The sequence below is a fragment of the Thalassophryne amazonica genome, chromosome 3 (genome assembly GCF_902500255.1).
Source record: "Thalassophryne amazonica chromosome 3, fThaAma1.1, whole genome shotgun sequence".
NCBI lineage: Eukaryota > Metazoa > Chordata > Actinopteri > Batrachoidiformes > Batrachoididae > Thalassophryne > Thalassophryne amazonica.
The window spans coordinates 115,676,311-115,701,452 of NC_047105.1; positions in this window are offsets into that span (position 1 = coordinate 115,676,311).

Sequence of the window (25,142 nt, forward strand, 5' to 3'; positions counted from 1 at the left end):
TTTCTTCTTCAACTAGTTTAATAATAAGCATTTCCATTGTTTCAGGTGAGAACTCTTGTTTGGACCGAGTTTTCTTTAAAGTTAGCCAAATTTAACGGCTCATTAAGGTCTGTTTTAAACAAAAAAAAAAAGGTGCATTCATATGTTTAATGTAGGAAAACGCTCAGACCGGTAGTTACAGTGTTTGTCTGCAGCAACAGTCAGTAGATGATGATGATGATGATGATGATGATGATAATGTGAGGTGCAGTCTTTCTTCTGTGTAAACAAGACTGACAATAATTTACTACTTTTTGAAAGATACAGAGTTTGGATATTTTTCAGAAAGGTATAACGAATGACGATTTTGCAAGATGTAGTACATCAAAAACACATTTAACTGAAACACAAGCCTGAAACAAACAGCAAAGTGTTACAATGAGACTCTGGTACAGCTGATCCCTTTTATGCTGAAACAGCAGCAGTGGGCCCAGGAGGATCTTCTCAGCCAAGTCACAGGACTATAAGGGCCTGATTTCACCAAACTCTTGTTTCTGTGTCAGTGTTTTATTTCTTTTCCAATGTTTACACCAAGATTATGCTTTCGCATTTTTGTGCCTGAAATTTCACATAACTAGAACTGAAATTGCAAGACCAACTCTTGGGCGCAGCATGGCTGACAAACGGAAATTTGTTGCAATGATGCTGCTTAATTAAATAGACAAGGAAGAAATGGAGGATGAACTAAGACTGGTACTGACCGATATCTCGTTCAGTTTTATCATAAAGCACAGGTTATTTCTGTAAAGCTTGAATTATTTTTCCTTGTGTCTACTGTATTAGATCATTTTTTTCTGCAGGATGAACAAACCTTCTTCCATGTGCTGAGCACACAAATATTTTACTACGACTATACTACTGATGAACAGGCACGTGGACCTCTGGCTTCCATGTGACGTGGATCATGTTACAGCGCAGAAGATGCAAGCTTCGAGATCATAATTCCTTGCAGGTGCGTCAGGTGCGCTCCAATTCCGATTTCGAAGCTGATGCAAAAGCTTGGTGGAAACATTCAAATGTCTCAACATAGAAGTAAATCAAACACCGATGCAGACTCCGACACCAAGGCCAACACAAAAGCTTGGTAGAAACTGGACCACACGAGAAAACAGTAAGTGCTTCTCTACTGATGTAGCATATCTTTGTGGCTCTGGTGGGGTAGAACAACAGATTTCTCATTCATGAGGTCAAGGCCCTACCAGGTCAGCCAAAAGGGAATTCCCCACAAGCCAAGCCAGTAGGAACATATTTCAAACTGGATTTTATCTTATTACTTAATAATAACATTAATAATGATTGAAATATACAAAAACAAAAGTTGTGTAAACAGGTAAACTACTCACCCATGGCAGAAGCACAAAAGCCTCAGAAAAATGTCCAATTCAAAAAGTAACCAAATGCTCCCTTCTTGAAAGACTGCAGTGTGATTTGAAGCCACAGGCATCACAGATTACAACCCAGATACCTTCAAACCCAGAGGAGTTGACTCAGTTTTTCAACAACGTTAATATAAGGCTTCTTTTTTTGCTATGTAAAGATTTAGGTGGTATTTGTGAATGTACACCATACTGTAGTGCAGGGATGGCCAAGTTCGGTCCTCGAGAGCCACCTTCCTGACACTCTTAGTTGTCTCCCTGCTCCAACACACCTGAATCCAATGAAAGACTCATTAGCAGACCTTTAATGAGGCTTTCATTGGATTCAGGTGTGTTGGAGCAGGGAGACAACTAAGAGTGTCAGGAAGGTGGCTCTCGAGGACCGAACTTGGCCACCCCTGCTGTAGTGCTTAACTAATGTTTCACAATGTAATTCCTTGCTCATGTATTTATATCAGCTATTGATGAACAACAATTCTTGATACAGTGCCAGTTTCAATTTATTTTATTTACACAACACCAAGTCACAACAAAGGTGCCTCAAGGCACTTCACATGAGTAAGGTCTACCCTTACCAAACCCCCTTGAGCAACCACACAGACAACAGTGGTAAGGAAAAATGCTCGCTGATATTTCTAAGGAAGAAACTTCAAGCAGACCAGACTCAGAGGCATGATCCACTGCTTAGGCCATTCTAACAGTTACAAGTTTTTTACAAAGTTTTACCAAGCTGAAGAAACAGGAAACAGAAAAACCAGAATAGCATCAAAAACAAAGTACATTACTGAGGTGAGCATGCAGTCATTGGCGCCACAGACAGGATGTCATGAGATCAATCCAGCACCCTGGGGTGCAGGGCCAGCGTCCATCCATTACATCATCAATGCCACCCCAACACCCCTAAACTGTCTTCATGGAAGACGGCATTCCACTTGCTCAGAGACATCACCCTCAGCAAGGTGGTCCATGTGCCACTGCAACCGCTTCAGCCAGGGCATCTCATGGTCACCTCATGCGATCTCTTCAGTGCCTTGGACAGAGAAAAAGAGTACAATCAGCTGGCTGGAAATAACCACTTCAGATATGAGTTCACCAACAGTAAACCGACAGGAAAGCAAAGACAATTCTATCAGGCTTGGTGTTGACAACTGGCAGGACACAAATGCAGAACACAAACTCACAGCTCTGTAGGCATACCTCTTTTACTGAGTTGGTTAGCTGGGGTCGGTACACGGCAAGGCAGTCAGACAAGAGTAGAAGTACAACAATCATCAGGCTAGAGACGTTGTCAAGAAAAACAAGCAGGTGGTCAAAAACACAATGAGGCAAAAGGAAGCAAGGCAATGATACAAGAAAAGGCTGGAAGGAAGGCTCATGGCACATTGATCTGGTGAAGGACCAGAGCACAAAGAGAGTCCTAAATACACCCAAGTGATGAGCTGCAAATCAAGGACAGGTGTGAGGGGAAGTGACCAGAACCGGGGTGTGGTCAGACAAAGGGAAACGCCACCACCAAGAGAAAGACAGAGAGAACCCAAGCAGAAAGCAACAGGCAAAGAACAGACAACACCCAAAAATAAGACAAAATGTACAATAAAACAGAGCACAAACCAAAACCTGACAAATCAAATCAATTTTATTTATATAGCGCCAAATCACAACAAACAGTTGCCCCAAGGCGCCTTATATTGTAAGGCAAGGCCATACAATAATTACGGAAAAACCCCAACGGTCAAAACGACCCCCTGTGAGCAAGCACTTGGCAACAGTGGGAAGGAAAAACTCCCTTTTAACAGGAAGAAACCTCCAGCAGAACCAGGCTCAAGGAGGGGCAGTCTTCTGCTGGGACTGGTTGGGGCTGAGGGAGAGAACCAGGAAAAAGACATGCTGTGGAGGGGAGCAGAGATCAATCACTAATGATTAAATGCAGAGTGGTGCATACAGAGCAAAAAGAGAAAGAAACACTCAGTGCATCATGGGAACCCCCCAGCAGTCTACGTCTATAGCAGCATAACTAAGGGATGGTTCAGGGTCACCTGATCCAGCCCTAACTATACGTTTTAGCAAAAAGGAAAGTTTTAAGCCTAATCTTAAAAGTAGAGAGGGTGTCTGTCTCCCTGATCTGAATTGGGAGCTGGTTCCAGAGGAGAGGAGCCTGAAAGCTGAAGGCTCTGCCTCCCATTTTACTCTTACAAACACTAGGAACTACAAGTAAGCCTGCAGTCTGAGAGCTAAGCGCTCTATTGGGGTGATATGGTACTATGAGGTCCCTAAGATAAGATGGGACCTGATTATTCAAAACCTTATAAGTAAGAAGAAGAATTTTAAATTCTATTCTAGAATTAACAGGAAGCCAATGAAGAGAGGCCAATATGGGTGAGATATGCTCTCTCCTTCTAGTCCCTGTTAGCACTCACAAATACTAAGATGATCGCAGGCAGCTAGCCACAAGCTTCACTAACAGACCCAGAATTTAGATGAAGTGAGGCCGAGACCTATTCCATTGCTAATGAGATGAGTTAAAGGGATAGGAAGCATAGTTCCATACTATGCCAGTATGCTAGCCGTACGAGAGGGAGAACAGATGTGTCTTTAGTCTGGACTTGAAAGTCTCTATGGAATCTGATTGTTTTATCTCTGCAGGGAGATCATTCCACAAAACAGGTGCATGATAAGAGAAGGTTCTGTGGGCTACAGACATTTTATTCACCCTAAGAACACAAAGGAGTCCTGCACCCTCAGAACGCATAACTCAGGGCGGTATGTAGGGTGCAATTAGGTGAATAATTTTAGAGGTTAGTAACAGAACCTTAAAATCAAACCTCACAAAGACAGGAAGCCAGTGAAGGGAGGCTAAAATTGGTGTAATGTGGCCTTTACACTCTGAAACTCCTTCAACACCTTGAATTAATTGATATTAAGTACTGTAAAAGGAGCCATATGCAAATGCCCTCCAATCTTTCTTTGAAGAATATTGTTTTAAAATATTTGATCATTTGCTCACACATTTCTTGACAAACTGAAGATCCTGTGCCCAGTTCTGCTCTTCAAAGAATCAGCCTTTTGTGGGTACTACTTTTGTACCAAATAATGGTCACAGTCATCTGTTGACGCCACATGCTTGAAATAACTTTTCCTCCTCAGTAATAGTTCTAAATTGCCCCTGTCTCAACGTTGTTTTTTTTTAATGTGTTGTAAGCCTTGAATGCAAAAAAAAAAGTATTTGAACAAATGAAATTAAGATGACCAGACAAAACATGAAATATTTTGGGTCCATACTGTCTGCAATGAAAGAGAAGTCAAAATAAATGTAAAAGGAAAGCCTGGGGTCTCCTGCTGGAGCTGTTGCCCCCGCAACCCAATCAGCAAACTGATAAGCATTTGAAGATGATAAGATGAGCGATGATAAATGTAAAAAATAAAAATAAATAAAAACTGCGGGTTCTTTTTTTCTTTTAGATTTGCATTCATGTGGAGTTATATCAACAAGAACATCATCATAAAATATGTGCAAAATTCCAAAGTGGATCATTACTGCAGCAGCAGTGATGACCGCGAGTAACCAGGGGAAGCTGAAAACAAAAGAGGGGAAAGGTGCACATTGTTCATTTCAAATGCCTAAAATTCTTCACATCTGATTACTAGAGCTGCAGTGGCTCATGAGTGTGTGATTTCAAATTTGAGATGCCCATATCCATACAGTGCATTCAGAAAGTATTCACAGCACTTCACTTTTTTCCACATTTTGTTATATTACAGCCTTATTCTAAAATGGATGAAATTCATTTTTCCCCCTAAAATTCTCCACACAATACCCCATAATGACAATGTGATAAAAGTTGTTTTTTTTTGTTTTGTTTTGTTTTTAGATTTTAGCAAATTTATTATACATACAAAAGCTAAGATATCACATGTACAACTCAGCCACTTGGGGTGTGCATCCAGTACATTCTGAGTGCCAGCCCCAAGCCTGGTTAAATGAGGAGGGTTGTGTCAGGAATGGCATCTGGTGTAAAAAGAACCAAAATTAAAGATGCACATAACAAATCAAAATTCCATACTGGATCAGTCGAGGCCAGGGTTAACAACCACCAGCACTCTCTGTGAATTTTCAGACCTTTTGTCTGACTTAGTGCTTAGCTCAGATAAGATAATTATAGTGGGTGATTTTAACATCCACACAGATGCTGAGAATGACAGCCTCAACACTGCATTTAATCTATTATTAGACTCAATTGGCTTTGCTCAAAATGTAAATGAGTCCACCCACCACTTTAATCATATCTTAGATCTTGTTCTGACTTATGGTATGGAAATTGAAGACTTAACAGTATTCCCTGAAAACTCCCTTCTGTCTGATCATTTCTTAATAACATTTACATTTACTCTGATGGACTACCCAGCAGTGGGGAATAAGTTTCATTACACTAGAAGTGTTGTGAAAGTGTAGGAACATGGACCCACAACAGGGGGCGCAAATGAACAGACAATGGAGGAAGTCAAATAACAACACTTTACTGTTGTGAATAAGCACAACAAACACAACGGATTACAACAATAGACAAAGAAGTCAATTCACAAAAATGTGTCACGTGGGCAGGCTCGAAGATAAGAGACGTCTGTCCAAAGCAGAACCGGAACCACACGATTTCCTCCGCCACCAAACCCCGGGAATACTGGAGCCGCCAAGTCCCGAACTCCCAGGTGGCCACTGCCTCCGTGTGTCGGATCTGGTACTGCTGGCGAGGAACAAAAACAGTTAAATGTGGGTGCGTTTGCACCCAGCAACCCGTATGGCGGGAAAACCACCTCCACCTCTCGTTGGAAGAATGTCTGCTATTTAACGCACAAAAGTAATAAAGGGTTACTGTCAAAAAAGACAACACAGTCAGCTGAGTACGGTACCTTCTAGGTAGAGCGACATCTCGGCAAAGAGGTGGAGATGTCGTCCTGCTGATATACCACTGCTGATCAGATGACTGGTGACAGCTGTTGTAGGCGATAAGTGACAGCTGTCACCCCGGCTGCTCCTGTCAGGCGGCAGCGCCCTCTGGTGCCTGGAGCCCGCACTCCAGACAGAGTGCCCTCTGATGGTGGTGGGCCAGCAGTACCTCCTCTTCAGCGGCCCTCACAACAGGACCCCCCCCTCAACGGGCGCCTCCTGGCGCCCGACCAGGGTGGTCCGGGTGGCGGCGGTAGAAATCGGCCAGGAGGGCCGGGTCCAGGATGAAGCTCCTCTTCACCCAGGAGCATTCTTCGGGTCTGTACCCCTCCCAGTCCACCAAATACTGGAAGCCCCGGCCCATCCTACGGACATCCAAGAGCCGGCGCACAGTCCAAGCCGGCTCGCCATCGATGATCCAGGCAGGAGGCGGCGCCGGACCCGGAGCACAGAGGGGTGAGGTGTGATGCGGCTTTATCCGGGACACATGGAAAACAGGATGGATCCGCAGTGAGGCCGGAAGCTGAAGCCTCACTGCGGCTGGACTGATGACCTTAAGGATTTTGAAGGGACCGATGTAACGGTCCTGTAGTTTGGGGGAGTCCACCTTCAGGGGAATGTCCTTTGTGGACAACCACACCTCCTGCCCTGGCCGATGCGCAGGGGCCGGGGTCTGCCGACGGTCTGCATGGGCTTTTGCCCTCGTCCGGGCCTTTAGCAAAGCAGAACGGGCGGCGCGCCACACCCGACGGCACTTCCGCAGGTGGGCCTGGACCGAGGGCACACCGACCTCTCCCTCAACCACCGGAAACAACGGGGGCTGATACCCCAGACACACCTCAAAAGGGGAGAGGCCGGTGGCTGAAGACACCTGGCTGTTATGGGCATACTCGATCCAGGCCAAATGGGTACTCCAGGCCGCCGGGTGCGCAGCCGTCACGCAGCGCAGGGCCTGTTCCACCTCCTGATTTACCCGTTCTGCTTGCCCGTTGGTCTGAGGATGATATCCGGACGAGAGACTCACCGTGCCCCCCAGTTCCCGGCAGAAGCTCCTCCAGACTTTCGAGGAGAACTGGGGACCGCGATTGGAGACGATGTCTGTTGGAATCCCATGCAGCCAGACGACGTGGTGGACCAGGAGGTCCGCTGTCTCCTGGGCAGTCGGGAGCTTCGGGAGGGCCACGAAGTGGGCCGCCTTGGAGAATCGGTCCACTATCGTGAGGATGGTGGTGTTGCCCTGGGACGGCGGGAGGCCCGTGACAAAATCCAGGCCGATGTGGGACCAGGGGCGATGAGGCACAGGCAGCGGCTGGAGCAGTCCCGATGCCCTGCGGTGGTCAGCCTTGCCCCTGGCGCAGGTGGTGCAGGCCTGGATATAATCCCGGACGTCGGCCTCCAGGGACGCCCACCAGAAGCGCTGCCGAATAACTGCCACGGTCCTACGCACCCCTGGATGACAGGAGAACTTGGAGCCGTGACAGAAGTCCAGGACTGCAGCCCTGGCCTCTGGTGGGACGTAAAGTTTGTTCTTCGGCCCAGTTCCGGGATCCGGGCTCCGTGCCAGGGCCTCCCGGACGGTTTTCTCTACGTCCCAGGTGAGGGTGGCCACGATAGCGGACTCCGGGATGATAGGTTCCGGTGGATCCGAGAACTCCGTTTTGACTTCGTCTTCATGCACCCGGGACAAGGCATCTGATCTCTGGTTTTTGGTCCCGGGACGGTAGGTGATCCGGAAGTCAAAACGGCCGAAGAACAGTGACCAGCGGGCTTGCCTGGGGTTCAGCCGCTTGGCGGTCCTGATATACTCCAGGTTCCGGTGGTCAGTGAAAACCGTGAATGGCACGGACGTTCCCTCCAACAAATGTCTCCACTCTTCAAGAGCCTCTTTCACCGCAAGGAGTTCTCGATTGCCGACGTCATAGTTCCGTTCGGCCGGGGTCAACCTGCGGGAAAAATAGGCACACGGGTGAAGGACCTTATCGGCCTTTCCGCTCTGAGATAGCACGGCTCCTATCCCTGAGTCCGAGGCGTCCACTTCAACCACAAACTGGCGACTAGGATCGGGCTGCACCAGAACAGGTGCAGACGAGAAGCGCCGTTTCAACTCCTTGAATGCGGCATCGCACCGATCCGACCAGCTGAAGGGAACTTTTGGAGAGGTCAGGGCTGTCAGGGGGCTAACTACCTGACTGTAGCCCTTAATGAACCTCCTGTAGAAATTCGCAAAGCCGAGGAACTGTTGCAGCTTCCTACGGCTGGTGGGTTGGTGCCAGTCTCTCACCGCCGCAACCTTGGCCGGATCAGGAGCGACGGAGTTGGGGGAGATGATAAACCCCAGGAAGGACAAAGAGGTGCGGTGAAACTCACACTTCTCGCCCTTCACAAACAGCCGGTTCTCCAACAACCGCTGCAGGACCTGACGTACATGCCGGACATGAGTCTCAGGATCCGGAGAAAAGATGAGTATATCGTCTAGATATACGAAGACGAATCGGTGCAGGAAATCCCGCAAGACATCATTAACTAATGCTTGGAACGTCGCTGGGGCATTTGTGAGGCCGAACGGCATGACCAGGTACTCAAAGTGACCTAAGGGGGTGTTAAATGCCGTCTTCCGCTCGTCTCCCTTCCGGATCCGAACCAGGTGATACGCATTTCTAAGATCTAGCTTAGTAAATATCTGGGCTCCATGCAGGGGCGTGAACACTGAATCCAACAAGGGCAACGGGTATCGATTACGAACCGTGATTTCGTTCAGCCCCCTATAATCAATGCATGGACGAAGTTCGCCGTCTTTTTTACCCACAAAAAAGAAACCTGCACCCATCGCGGAGGTGGAATTCCGGATCAACCCGGCGGCTAAAGAGTCCCGGATGTAGGTCTCCATTGATTCGCGCTCAGGTCGTGAGAGGTTGTATAGCCTGCTGGACGGGAACTCAACGCCTGGAACCAAATCAATGGCACAATCGTACGGACGGTGGGGGGGAAGGGTGAGCGCCAGATCCTTACTGAACACATCCACAAGGTCATGGTACTCCACCGGCACCGTCCCAAGATTGGGCGGGACTCTGACCTCCTCCTTAGCCTGGGAACCGGGAGGAACCGAGGAACCTAAACATACCCGATGGCAGGTCTCGCTCCACTGAACCACTACCCCGGACGGCCAATCGATCCGGGGATTGTGTTTTAACATCCAAGGGAACCCGAGAATCACACGGGAGGTGGCAGGAGTCACAAAAAACTCGATCTCCTCCCGGTGGTTTCCTGACACCACCAGAGTTACTGGTGGTGTCTTATGTGTGATTAGAGGAAGTAGGGAGCCATCTAGTGCCCGCACCTGCACAGGCGAGGTAAGCGCCACCAGAGGGAGCCCTGCCTCCCTGGCCCATCTGCTGTCTAGCAGATTCCCTTCAGAGCCCGTGTCCACCAGTGCTGGGGCCTTCAGGGTTAAATCCTCATAAAGGATTGTCACTGGGAGTCGTGTGGCAATATGGGTATGTCCCACATGAATGTTTTGGCCCACCCCTAACCCAGTTTCTAGGGGCGGGCGTTGGTGTTTTAACCGCTCGGGGCAGTCCCTCACTTGATGCTCTATTGAGCCACAAACAAAGCACGCTCCGCGGACCAGCCTCCTCTGTCTATCTGGTGGTCTAAATGTGGCCCTGCTCATGTCCATAGCTTCATCAGCAGGGGGAGCTGTAACCACACGGAGCGTAGAGGCCGTGGAGCGTGGGGAGGGCGGAACTCGGTCGGAACCGGAAGGGAGAGGGATGGCGCGTGCCCGGCCACGCCCTTCGTCTCATTCCCGATGGCGTTCTTCTAACCGATTGTCTAATCGTATAACGAGATCAATAAGCCCGTCTAAATCCCGCGGCTCGTCCTTGGCCACCAGGTGCTCCTTCAGGACCAACGACAGTCCGTTTACGAAGGCGGCACGGTGGGCAGTGCTATTCCAGCCGGACCTCGCAGCCGCGATGCGGAAGTCGACTGCATAAGCAGCTGCGCTCCGGCGCTCCTGTCTCATTGACAGCAGCACGGCTGAAGCGGTCTCTCCTCTATTTGGGTGATCGAACACTGTTCTGAACTCCCTCACAAACCCATCATATGTCAGAAGGAGCCGTGAATTTTGCTCCCAGAGCGCTGTAGCACAAGCGCGTGCCTCGCCGCGAAGCAGATTAATTACATAAGCTATCTTACTAGCATCAGTCGCATACATGACGGGACGTTGTGCGAAGACGAGCGAACACTGCATAAGAAAGTCCGCGCATGTCTCCGCACAACCCCCGTACGGCTCTGGAGGGCTTATGTATGCTTCAGGGGAAGGTGGGAGGGGTTGTTGAACGACCTGTGGAACGTCACTGTTGCGCACAGGATCGACAGGAGGGGGAGCCGCAGCAGCGCCCTGAGGGCGCGCTTCCACCTGCGCGGCGAGAGCCTCCACCCTGCGGTTAAGGAGGACGTTCTGCTCGGTCATTAGATCCAACCGAGCCGTAAAAGCAGTGAGGATTCGCTGCAACTCACCGATCATTCCTCCTGCAGACGCCTGTGCGCCCTGCTCTTCCATTGGCCGTTCAACAGCCGGTTGACGCCCCTCGGGGTCCATGACGTTGGCCGAGATATCCTGTTGTGAAAGTGTAGGAACACGGACCCACAACAGGGGGCGCAAATGAACGGACAATGGAGGAAGTCAAATAACAACACTTTACTGTTGTGAATAAGCACAACAAACACAACGGATTACAACAATAGACAAAGAAGTCAATTCACAAAAATGTGTCACGTGGGCAGGCTCGAAGATAAGAGACGTCTGTCCAAAGCAGAACCGGAACCACACGATTTCCTCCGCCACCGAACCCCGGGAATATTGGAGCCGCCAAGTCCCGAACTCCCAGGTGGCCACTGCCTCCGCGTGTCGGATCTGGTACTGCTGGCGAGGAACAAAAACAGTTAAATGTGGGTGCGTTTGCACCCAGCAACCCGTATGGCGGGAAAACCACCTCCACCTCTCGTTGGAAGAATGTCTGCTATTTAACGCACAAAAGTAATAAAGGGTTACTGTCAAAAAAGACAACACAGTCAGCTGAGTACGGTACCTTCTAGGTAGAGCGATATCTCGGCAAAGAGGTGGAGATGTTGTCCTGCTGATATACCACTGCTGATCAGATGATTGGTGACAGCTGTTGTAGGCGATAAGTGACAGCTGTCACCCCGGCTGCTCCTGTGAGGCGGCAGCGCCCTCTGGTGCCTGGAGCCCGCACTCCAGACAGGGCGCCCTCTGGTGGTGGTGGGCCAGCAGTACCTCCTCTTCAGCGGCCCACACAACAAGAAGTCTTTCAGAAAGTGCTGTAATTAGGTTTAAGGATATGATTCCTTTTTTATGTTCTCTAATGCCATATACCAACACAGTGCAGAGTAGCTACCTAAACTCTGTAAGTGAGATAGAGTATCTCGTCAATAGTTTTACATCTTCATTGAAGACAACTTTGGATGCTGTAGCTCCTCTGAAAAAGAGAGCTTTAAATCAGAAGTGCCTGACTCCGTGGTATAACTCACAAACTCGTAGCTTAAAGCAGATAACCCGTAAGTTGGAGAGGAAATGGCGTCTCACTAATTTAGAAGATCTTCACGTAGCCTGGAAAAAGAGTCTGTTGCTCTATAAAAAAGCCCTCCGTAAAGCTAGGACATCTTACTACTCATCACTAATTGAAGACAATAAGAACAACCCCAGGTTTCTTTTCAGCACTGTAGCCAGGCTGACAAAGAGTCAGAGCTCTATTGAGCCAAGTATTCCTTTAACTTTAACTAGTAATGACTTCATGACTTTCTTTGCTAATAAAATTTTAACTATTAGAGAAAAAATTACTCATAACCATCCCAAAGACGTATCGTTATCTTTGGCTGCTTTCAGTGATGCCGGTATTTGGTTAGACTCTTTCTCTCCGATTGTTCTGTCTGAGTTATTTTCATTAGTTACTTCCTCCAAACCATCAACATGTCTATTAGACCCCATTCCTACCAGGCTGCTCAAGGAAGCCCTACCATTAATTAATGCTTCGATCTTAAATATGATCAATCTATCTTTATTAGTTGGCTATGTACCACAGGCTTTTAAGGTGGCAGTAATTAAACCATTACTTAAAAAGCCATCACTTGACCCAGCTATCTTAGCTAATTATAGGCCAATCTCCAACCTTCCTTTTCTCTCAAAAATTCTTGAAAGGGTAGTTGTAAAACAGCTAACTGATCATCTGCAGAGGAATGGCCTATTTGAAGAGTTTCACTCAGGTTTTAGAATTCATCATAGTACAGAAACAGCATTAGTGAAGGTTACAAATGATCTTCTTATGGCCTCAGACAGTGGACTCATCTCTGTGCTTGTTCTGTTAGACCTCAGTGCTGCTTTTGATACTGTTGACCATAAAATTTTATTACAGAGATTAGAGCATGCCATAGGTATTAAAGGCACTGCGCTGCGGTGGTTTGAATCATATTTATCTAATAGATTACAATTTGTTCATGTAAATGGGGAATCTTCTTCACAGACTAAGGTTAATTATGGAGTTCCACAAGGTTCTGTGCTAGGACCAATTTTATTCACTTTATACATGCTTCCCTTAGGCAGTATTATTAGACGGCATTGCTTAAATTTTCATTGTTACACAGATGATACCCAGCTTTATCTATCCATGAAGCCAGAGGACACACACCAATTAGCTAAACTGCAGGATTGTCTTACAGACATAAAGACATGGATGACCTCTAATTTCCTGCTTTTAAACTCAGATAAAACTGAAGTTATTGTACTTGGCCCCACAAATCCTAGAAACATGGTGTCTAACCAGATCCTTACTCTGGACGGCATTACCCTGACCTCTAGTAATACTGTGAGAAATCTTGGAGTCATTTTTGATCAGGATACGTCATTCAATGCGCATATTAAACAAATATGTAGGACTGCTTTTTTGCATTTACACAATATCTCTAAAATTAGAAAGGTCTTGTCTCAGAGTGATGCTGAAAAACTAATTCATGCATTTATTTCCTCTAGGCTGGACTATTGTAATTCATTATTATCAGGTTGTCCTAAAAGTTCCCTGAAAAGCCTTCAGTTAATTCAAAATGCTGCAGCTAGAGTACTAGCGGGGACTAGAAGGAGAGAGCATATCTCACCCATATTGGCCTCTCTTCATTGGCTTCCTGTTAATTCTAGAATAGAATTTAAAATTCTTCTTCTTACTTATAAGGTTTTGAATAATCAGGTCCCATCTTATCTTAGGGACCTCATAGTACCATATCACCCCAATAGAGCGCTTCGCTCTCAGACTGCAGGCTTACTTGTAGTTCCTAGGGTTTGTAAGAGTAGAATGGGAGGCAGAGCCTTCAGCTTTCAGGCTCCTCTCCTGTGGAACCAGCTCCCAATTCAGATCAGGGAGACAGACACCCTCTCTACTTTTAAGATTAGGCTTAAAACTTTCCTTTTTGCTAAAGCTTATAGTTAGGGCTGGATCAGGTGACCCTGAACCATCCCTTAGTTATGCTGCTATAGACTTAGACTGCTGGGGGGTTCCCATGATGCACTGAGTGTTTCTTTCTCTTTTTGCTCTGTATGCACCACTCTGCATTTAATCATTAGTGATTGATCTCTGCTCTCTTCCATAGCATGTCTTTTTCCAAATTCTCTCCCCTCAGCCCCAACCAGTCCCAGCAGAAGACTGCCCCTCCCTGAGCCTGGTTCTGCTGGAGGTTTCTTCCTGTTAAAAGGGAGTTTTTCCTTCCCACTGTCGCCAAGTGCTTGCTCACAGGGGGTCGTTTTGACCGTTGGGGTTTTTACGTAATTATTGTATGGCCTTGCCTTACAATATAAAGCGCCTTGGGGCAACTGTTTGTTGTGATTTGGCGCTATATAAATAAAATTGATTGAAATTGATTGATTGACTAGTTGCCCAACAGGGTGCTGGCGGAAATTGGGCTACTGCTGAGCCAAGAAGAAGAAGAGGAGGAAAATGTGTCCAGAGGCAGTGGGAGAAGAGGAAAACTAGAAGGATGGAAGTGAGAGTCGGGACTTTGAATGTTGGCAGTATGACTAGTAAAGGAAGAGAGCTGGCTGATATGATAAAGAGAAGAAAGGTAGACATATTGTGTGTGCAAGATACCAAGTGGAAGGGAAGCAAGAGCAGGGGCATAGGTGATGGATTCAAGTTGTTGTATCATGGTGAGGAAAGTGTTGGTGGGGTAATTTTAAAGGAAGAGTATGTTAAGAGTGTGTTGGAGGTTAAGCGAGTATCTGACAGGGTGATGAGTGTGAAGTTGGACAGTGAAGGGGTGATTATGAATATCATCAGTGCATATGACCCACATGTAGGTTGGGAGATGAAGGAAAAAGAAGATTACTACAATAAGTTAGATGAGGTGGTAGAGAGTGTGCACACGTTTGAAAGAGTGGTGATAGGAGCTGACTTCAATGGGAATGTTGGCGAAGGGAACAGATGTGATGAGGAAGTAATGGGTAGATATGGTATCAAAGACATGAATGTTTAAGAGCAGATGGTAGTTAAATGGTAAATGGATTGCATTTATATAGTGCTTTTCCATCTGCATCAGATGCTCAAAGCGCTTTACAAGTTGATTTTGCAAAAATGATGGAAATGGCTGTAGTGAAAACCTACTTTAAGAAAAGGGAGGAGTGCAGGGTAAGATATAAAAGTGGAGGAAGGTGCACACAGGTGGACTATGGACTACATTCTGTGTAGGAGATGCAAGCTAAAAGCAATTAGAGACTGTAAGGTGGTGGCAGGAGAAAGTGTAGCTAGATAGGATGGTAGCTTGTAGGATGACTTTAGATGTGAAAAGAAGACAAGAGTGAGAACTCAACAAATGATCAGATGATGGAAACTGAAAGAGGAAGACTCTTGTGTGAAATTCAGTAAGCAGGTGAGAGAGGCACTGGATGGAGGGGAAGCAATTTTGGACAACTGGGAAAGTACTGCAGATGTGATGATGGAGACAGCTAGGAAGGTACTGGTGTGACATCTGGACAGTGGAAGGACGACAAGGAGACTTGGTGATGGAACGAAGATGTCCAGGAAATCATAATGAGAAAGACGTTGGCAATAAAGAATTGGGATAGTCAAAGAGATGAAGAAAGCAAGAGTACAAGGAGATGTGGCATAAGGTAAAAAGAGAAGTGGCAAAAGCTAAAGAAAAGGCATTTAGCAAGCTGTACAAAAAGTTGAATAATAAGGAAGGAGAAAAGGACGTGTACATACTGGCCAGGCAAAGGGACAGAGCTGGAAAGGATGTGCAGCAGGTTAAGGTGGTAAAAGATGCAGATGGTAATGTGCTGACAGGCGAGGAGAGTGTGTTGAGAAGGTGAAAGGAATATTTTGAGGGGCTGATGAATGCAGAAAATAAGAGAGAGAAAAGGCTGGATGATGTGGAGAGAGTAAATCAAGAACTACAAGGGATAAGTCAGGATGAAGTGAGGACAGCTATGAAAAGGATGAAGAGTGGAAAGGCAGTTGGTACAGATGACATTCCAGTGGAGGCATGGAAATGTCTTGGAGAAACTCCAGTGTCACCTGACAGAGGAGTTTCTAACCAGATTGTTTAATAAAATTTTGGAAAGTAAAAGCATGCCTGAGGAATGGAGACAAAGTGTGCTGGTTCCTATTTTTAAGAACAAGGGTGATATGCAGAACTGCAGTAACTACAGAGCCACAGAAGGAGTTACATTGTGTGTTTGTGGATTTTGAGAAAGCTAATAACAGGGTGCCAAGAGAAGAGTTGTTGAATGACATGGCTAATTGGTTCCAGTGGCATTCATAGCTCTAACAGCAGTTGGGTAGAAGTTGTTTTTAATCTATTTGTACTTGCTTTAATGACCCTATAATGTCTGCCTGATGGCAGTCGCTCAGACTGAGACTGATCAAGGTGGGATGTGTGTTTTAAGATGGTGTTGACTCTCCTCAAACAGTAAGAGTCATGAGTGTGGTTAGAGGACACCCAGTGATCATCTGCCATTTTGGTACCCCTCTGGAGGAAGGTAAGAGAACAGAATGGTACTGAAACGAATGGGTTAACTGACATGAAATACATGTCAGCATATATTATATAGTTTTGAATTAATTTAATTAATGAACAGTTATCTTTTAACAACAAGAAAATGCTGCTTTGAGGAAAAAACATCCAAGTGCTTTTTTCTGGAAAACAGCTGACAGAGTGAATTTATGGACAGAATTTGGAAGTATTTCTGCAACATGTGTTGTGATTATTGTAAGTGCATGGACTCAGAGCCAAGTATAACACAGGAGGCCAGATTTGGAGTCTATGTTATGTTGACTTGTGCATTGTGAAAGAGTGTGATGGTAAGTTATACTTTGCTTATTTAACATGTGCACAGACTCACCACACCTTCCTTGTTCTCACAGCATAGTGTGTTACTCACTCCATTAGAAGTCAGCGATTATTCTTAGGCTTTGGAAAGCTGAGGCATGCACCCTATAAAACAGAGTAAACTTGAAAAGATAATTGTGCCAATTTAACATGTAGATCCACCTCAGATTTGCTGTGGTGTCCAAGGGTGAAAACAAGGGAGCAGCCGAAGGGACTTACTCACATTTTTTTGTCACACATTGTATTTTTATTCAAACCCCAACCATGCAAAGCTTTAAACTTTCTTATCTTTGTGTTGTGAGACAGATGAACAGCGAGACACTGTGCTACAAAACCCCAGGGACGGGGTCTGTCCAGCAGTCCTTGTGCGGTCATGAAATTGCATTGAATGCTGCATGACACCAAAGTGGCACTCAGTTGCGGGTAGGACCTTACAAGGTCTGTTCGATGTCCTCTCACAAACTGCCATGATTGCTGGTCACCGTGAACTATGAAGCTGCACCTGATTTCCACAGAAAAGTTGCTAAGCCCAGAAGGTGAACAAATACATGGCTGCTGGTGAGAAAAATTTTTTTGACTGAACATTTTTTGCCTGTGGATGATTTGCACAATACGAGCGCCGCAGGCGTGAAATGTACTAGGGGGGTCGATGCATACCTCGCCCCCATTTTTTAAAAAAATGGTGCATTCTGGGGAATTCTGGACACACAATTCTTAATTAGAAACAAAAAAAATCACTTTTTCTCAGGTATGAAGCCCTCTGAAACAAAGAAAACTCACTTCAAACTGTTAAGTAAAACACAGTACTGATTAGGAGGGGTCTGGGGGATCTCCCCCAGAAATTTTTTTTTAAGTCAAATTTTGTATATTCTGGTGGATTTTAATGGGTATGAAGCCCACTGAAACAAAGAAAACTCACTTCAAACTATGGGGGTCTGGGGGATCTCCCCCAGAAATTTTTTAAAAGAGCAAGTCAAATTTTGTATATTCTGATGAATTTTAATGAGTATGAAGCCCTCTGAAACAAATAAAAGTCACTTCAAACTGTGAAGTAAAACACATTATTGATTGTGGGGGGTCTGGGGGTGCTCCCCCAGAATTTTTTTTAAAGAGCAAGTCAAATTTTGTATATTCTAGTGAATTTTAATGGGTATGAAACCCTCTAAAACAAAGAAAGCTCACTTCAAACTGTGACGTAAAAACACATTATTGATTATGGGGGGATCTGGGGGTGCTCCCCCGGAAATCTTTTAAAAGAGCAAATCAAATTTTGTATATTTTAGTGAATTTTAATGGGTATGAAGTCCTCTGAAACATAGAAAACTCACTTCAAACTGTCAAGTAAAAATTCTTTGTCGTCTTTGATCGGTTCTAATCCTGTAAATGCGCCAAAAGGGTGTTGTGTCGCTGGCTGTACAGTCAATAAAATCCAAAATTAGGGCCTAAGGCAACTGAAAACGTTGTTCTGCTGTGCACAAAGTAACACTTTCACCAGTTTTGAAAACGCATACGCACTGAGAAACTCAAAACTGGCTTATTCACATTTGATCTGTAAAATGCTCTCACTTGTAAAACAAACTCGGGCTGCAACTAATTATTATTTTAGTAATCGATTATTTTTTTGATTAATCGTTTTTTTGTTGTTGTTTTTTTATTACATGTGAGTTTTGCCATTATTTCTTTGAGTTATTATTAAAAGGCCTTTATCACGCAACATCAGCGTTTGAGCTTGTAATAAAGTTATGTTATATTCTCATCAAAAACATACCTGGAGTAGTGTTTTGTTTTATATTGCACATACATACATCACTGACACACCACAAAGAGATTTCCATCACGTTTTACCCGATTATGAGCATTTTTAGATGCCTACAGCAACTATCTCAACCACTGACAAAATATTACAGCAAGAGTCCACAAAAGTATTTTAAAGGCCTGACTAAAGTGTAATATGTGATCTTTAATAAGATATTTTCATGAAAAAAGACACAAATGTGCAGTTTACTGCATTTTATTTTTTTCTTGTGTAAAAACACAGATTAGATGTGGTTTGACCAAAACAAATTGTCATTAAACTTAAATAAAACAGGGATGAAGTGGAGTCACTAGGTGTTCACTGGAAACAGTTATTTATTTCTACATTTATGTTCATTGTTAGTTGGCTTTATCTTTTCTGTTGTGTTTTGTTTTATCAGGGTCTTTTTGTCTGTTGCTCTAAAATTGTATTGTAGCATTATTAGCTATTATTACTATTGTTGCTGTTGCTATTATTATTATTAATATATAAATAAAAATAAATTAAAAAATACGACAGTTCGTAATACATTTGACTCTTTTAACGACAACAAATGCTGAGCCATTAATTATTATACAGAAAACAAATGCACACAAACTGTGCTGAGATGTGAACAACTTAATGCTAACTTTAACATTGAAAAAGCAATAGACATGCTAACGCGTTAGCACCTGTCCTGTTTTAAGTTATAAAATACATCTATCAACTGTTTCAGAAGACCATAACAGGTCGGTTTAACATAAAAAAGGTAAATATTACTCAGACATATGCTCTTTAGGGTTTTAGCGGGGCAAAATTAAGATAAAGCGAAATAAAACAACGAACCATCGAAGCAGCGAGTCGGATCAATGCTTCATTGGTTCAAAGCAAAGCCACTCTGCTCTACTTGGGGAAGGTCTGCCAATGTTCCCACAAAGACAGGGAGGAGAAGGACCGTGGCTCATGGCAGGCAGTAAAGAGAGCGGAAAGAAGTGAAAATTCACACTGTCCCTTCCTCCGCGGTGCGGCACCATCCACGCTGACATTGCTGCTGCTTTGATTAGCGCAGAATGGGATGTTACTTTGACAGTGAGAGTATCATACACTCAACAAAAATATAAACGCAACACTTTTGGTTTTGCTCCCATTTTGTATGAGATGAACTCAAAGATCTAAAACTTTTTCCACATACACAATATCACCATTTCCCTCAAATATTGTTCACAAACCAGTCTAAATCTGTGATAGTGAGCACTTCTCCTTTGCTGAGATAATCCATCCCACCTCACAGGTGTGCCATACCAAGATGCTGATTAGACACCATGATTAGTGCACAGGTGTGCCTTAGACTGCCCACAATAAAAGGCCACTCTGAAAGGTGCAGTTTTGTTTTATTGGGGGGGATACCAGTCAGTATCTGGTGTGACCACCATTTGCCTCATGCAGTGCAACACATCTCCTTCACATATAGTTGATCAGGTTGTCAGTTGTGGCCTGTGGAATGTTGGTCCACTCCTCTTCAATGGCTGTGCAAAGTTGCTGGATATTGGCAGGAACTGGTACACGCTGTCGTATACACCGGTCCAGAGCATCCCAAACATGCTCAATGGGTGACATGTCCGGTGAGTATGCCGGCCATGCAAGAACTGGGACATTTTCAGCTTCCAAGAACATGGGGTCGTGCATTATCCTGCTGCAACATGAGGTGATGTTCTTGGATGTATGGCACAACAATGGGCCTCAGGATCTTGTCACGGTATCTCTGTGCATTCAAAATGCCATCAATAAAATGCAACTGTGTTCTTCGTCCATAACAGACGCCTGCCCATACCATAACCCCACCGCCACCATGGGCCACTCGATCCACAACATTGACATCAGAAAACCACTCACCCACACAATGCCACACACGCTGTCTGCCATCTGCCCTGGACAGTGTGAACCGGGATTCATCCGTGAAGAGAACACCTCTCCAACGTGCCAAATGCCAGCGAATGTGAGTATTTGCTCACTCAAGTCGGTTACGACGACGAACTGGACTCAGGTCGAGACCCCGAGAATCTCGACGACGAGCATGCAGATGAGCTTCCCTGAGATGGTTTCTGACAGTTTGTGCAGAAATTCTTTGGTTATGCAAACCGATTGTTTCAGCAGCTGTCCGAGTGGCTTGTCTCAGACAATCTTGGAGGTGAACATGCTGGATGTGGAGGTCCTGGGCTGGTGTGGTTACACATGGTCTGCGGTCGTGAGGCTGGTTGGATGTACTGCCAAATTCTCTGAAACGCCTTTGGAGATGGCTTATGGTAGAGAAATGAACATTCAATACATGAGCAACAGCTCTGGTTGACATTCCTGCTGTCAGCATGCCAATTGCACACTCCCTCAAATCTTGCGACATGTGTGGCATTGTGAGGTGTGATAAAACTGCACCTTTCAGAGTGGCCTTTTATTGTGGGCAGTCTAAGGCACACCTGTGCACTAAAAATGGTGTTTAATCAGCATCTTGGTATGGCACACCTGTGAGGTGGGATGGATTATCTCAGCCAAGGAGAAGTGCTCACTATCACAGATTTAGACTTGTTTGTGAACAATATTTGAGGGAAATGGTGATATTGTGTATGTGGAAAAAGTTTTAGATCTTTGAGTTCATCTCATACAAAATGGGAGCAAAACCAAAAGTGTTGCGTTTATATTTTTGTTGAGTGTAATTATAGGCCAATCTCCAACCTTCCTTTTCTCTCAAAAATTCTTGAAAGGGTAGTTGTAAAACAGCTAACTGATCATCTGCAGAGGAATGGTCTATTTGAAGAGTTTCAGTCAGGTTTTAGAATTCATCATAGTACAGAAACAGCATTAGTGAAGGTTACAAATGATCTTCATATGGCCTCAGACAGTGGACTCATCTCTGTGCTTGTTCTGTTAGACCTCAGTGCTGCTTTTGATACTGTTGACCATAAAATTTTATTACAGAGATTAGAGCATGCCATAGGTATTAAAGGCACTGCACTGCGGTGGTTTGAATCATATTTATCTAATAGATTACAATTTGTTCATGTAAATGGGGAATCTTCTTCACAGACTAAGGTTAATTATGGAGTTCCACAAGGTTCTGTGCTAGGACCAATTTTATTCACTTTATACATGTTTCCCTTAGGCAGTATTATTAGACAGCATTGCTTAAATTTTCATTGTTACGCAGATGATACCCAGCTTTATCTACCCATGAAGCCAGAGGACACACACCAATTAGCTAAACTGCAGGATTGTCTTACAGACATAAAGACATGGATGACCTCTAATTTCCTGCTTTTAAACTCATAAAACTGAAGTTATTGTACTTGGCCCCACAAATCTTAGAAACATGGTGTCTAACCAGATCCTTACTCTGGATGGCATTACCCTGACCTCTAGTAATACTGTGAGAAATCTTGGAGTCATTTTTGATCAGGATATGTCATTCAATGCACATATTAAACAAATATGTAGGACTGCTTTTTTGCATTTGCGCAATATCTCTAAAATTAGAAAGGTCTTGTCTCAGAGTGATGCTGAAAAACTAATTCATGCATTTATTTCCTCTAGGCTGGACTATTGTAATTCATTATTATCAGGTTGTCCTAAAAGTTCCCTGAAAAGCCTTCAGTTAATTCAAAATGCTGCAGCTAGAGTACTGACAGGGACTAGAAGGAGAGAGTATATCTCACCCATATTGGCCTCTCTTCATTGGCTTCCTGTTAATTCTAGAATAGAATTTAAAATTCTTCTTCTTACTTATAAGGTTTTGAATAATCAGGTCCCATCTTATCTTATGGACCTCATAGTACCATATCACCCCAATAGAGAGCTTCGCTCTCAGACTGCAGGCTTACTTGTAGTTCCTAGGGTTTGTAAGAGTAGAATGGGAGGCAGAGCCTTCAGCTTTCAGGCTCCTCTCCTCTGGAACCAGCTCCCAATTCGGATCAGGGAGACAGACACCCTCTCTATTTTTAAGATTAGGCTTAAAACTTTCCTTTTTGCTAAAGCTTATAGTTAGGGCTGGATCAGGTGACCCTGAACCATCCCTTATTTCTGTTTCTAATTTATATAAATGATATTGTCAATGTTTCCAAAATATTAAAATTAGTATTATTTGCAGATGACACAAGCATTTTTTGTTCAGGGGGGGATTTGCAGGAGTTACTGAGGAGGATCAGTATAGAAATGGGAAAATTGAAAATATGGTTTGACAGAAATAAATTATCATTAAACTTAAGTAAAACAAAATACATGTTATTTGGCTATTGTAATACAGACATACAGGTTCAGTTACAAGTCGAGGGGGTAGATATTGAAAGGGTACATGAAAATAAGTTTCTGGGGGTGATAATAGATGATAAGATAAACTGGAAGACTCATATAAAACATATACAAAGTAAACTGTCAAGAAGCATTTCAGTTCTAAACAAAGCGAAACATATTCTGGACCACAACTCACTCCGCATTCTTTACTGCTCACTGGTTTTACCATATTTACAGTACTGTGCAGAGGTATGGGGTAATACTTATAAAGGTACAACACAATCACTATCAGTAATGCAGAAAAGAGCTATAAGAATTATTCATAATACTGGCTATAGAGATCATACAAATCCACTATTTTTACAATCCAAATTATTAAAATTCACAGACTTGGTTCATTTTCAAACAGTACAAATTGTGTATAAAGCAATAAACAATTTACTTCCAGCAAATATTAAAAATATGTTTTTTAACAGATCAGGGGATTACAGTCTGAGGGGGAAATTTAATTTAAAGCATCAGTGGGCACGAACAACATTAAAAGGTTTCTGTATTTCTGTCTGTGGGGTGAGGATGTGGAACAGATTGGGAGTGGGGCTCAAGCAATGTCCAAGCATGAACCAGTTCAAACAGCGGTACAAAAATATGGTTTTTTCTGGGTATAGGGAGGAGGAAGGGTAATGAGGGTTAGGGTGTTTTTGTTGTTTGCTTTGGCTTGTAAATATATAGTATTTTGTATGTAAGTAGGTATGTGTAGGTGTATATTTATGTTTGTGTATATATACGTGTATATATGTATATGTGTATATATGTGTATGTTGATGTGTATATGTATGTGTGTGTATATATATGTATATATATATATATTGATATCGGTTTAGGTGTGTAGGAATTTATGTGTATATGTGGCAAAGGGTATTACTGGTTGTGGGGAAGAAGGGTAGGGATAAATAAGCTGATGCTTCACCCTACCCCTTTTCGGACATGTTGGGTACACAGTAGGAACTTTTTTGTTGTTGTCTTTACTGATCTATCTTGTAATTGTTGTTGTATCAAATGTTCGAAATAAACAGTTTTCATTCATTCATTCATTCATTATTTATGCTGCTATAGACTTAGACTGCTGGGGGGTTCCCATGATGCACTGAGTGTTTCTTTCCCTCCACAGCATGTCTTTTTCCTGGTTCTCTCCCTCAGCCCCAACCAGTCCCAGCAGAGGACTGCCCCTCCCTGAGCCTGGTTTTGCTGGAGGTTTCTTCCTGTTAAAAGGGAGTATTTCCTTCCCACTGTCGCCAAGTGCTTTCTCACAGGGGGTCGTTTTGACCGTTGGGGTTTTTCCGTAATTATTGTATGGCCTTACCTTACAATATAAAGCGCCTTGGGACAACTGTTTGTTGTGATTTGGCGCTATATAAATAAAAGCACCGATCAAATAACAAGGATCCACTCAGCCGTTATATAATTAACACTTTTCACTGGACTTTTTATGTCTGGAAAACAATGGACCCTTGCAAAATAAAACCGATTAAAAAAAACAAAACAACAATGCAGGCCCTGAGAAAAAGTAACGTGACTGTTGTCCTGTTCTCACTTTTTTGTCTGACTGGAGTACCACACTGACCTCTGTGAAGAAAACTCTGGATCATACAGTTCATGGAAAAAAGGACAAAACTGTGGTGAGTCCACAATGAACTTAATGCATCTACTTATATATTAAAACGTTCCATGTAAGGTGTTTCATGCAGGTACTGTCAAGCACACGGTAGTGGGGGGAAGGCATACACATGCATAAGCACACACATGCATAATCCAAATTGAACATGCGCATACAGAAACATGAAAAAAGGATTCATTTAATATTTAGCTTGTTTTGTCTTTCATGGTGACAGTTTTTAAGTTAGTGCTACAGGTTGACTTCATAACAATCTGTTGGGGAAAGTGTAGTGACACGGACCCACAACAGGGGGCGCAAATGAACGGTCAATAGATGAGCCAAAAGGTAACAAATTAATGTTGTGAATGTGCACAACGATTATACAGACAATCACAGATAGCAGTCAATACACAAAGGTGACGTGTGGGCAGGCTCGAGGATAGAAGACGTCTGTCCTGAGAAGAGCCGGAACCACACGATTTCCACCGCCACAGAACCCGGTGAATACTGGAGCCGCAAAGTCCCGAATTCCCAGGTGATCACCGTCCCCGACTGTCGGATCTGGTACTGCTGGCGAGGAGCACAAACAGTGAGATGTGGGTGTGTGCACACCCAGTAACAAAACAGTCAGAAGGTGGAAAGTCACCTCCACCTCTAATCACACACTCGTGCAGCTCCTGTTAAACC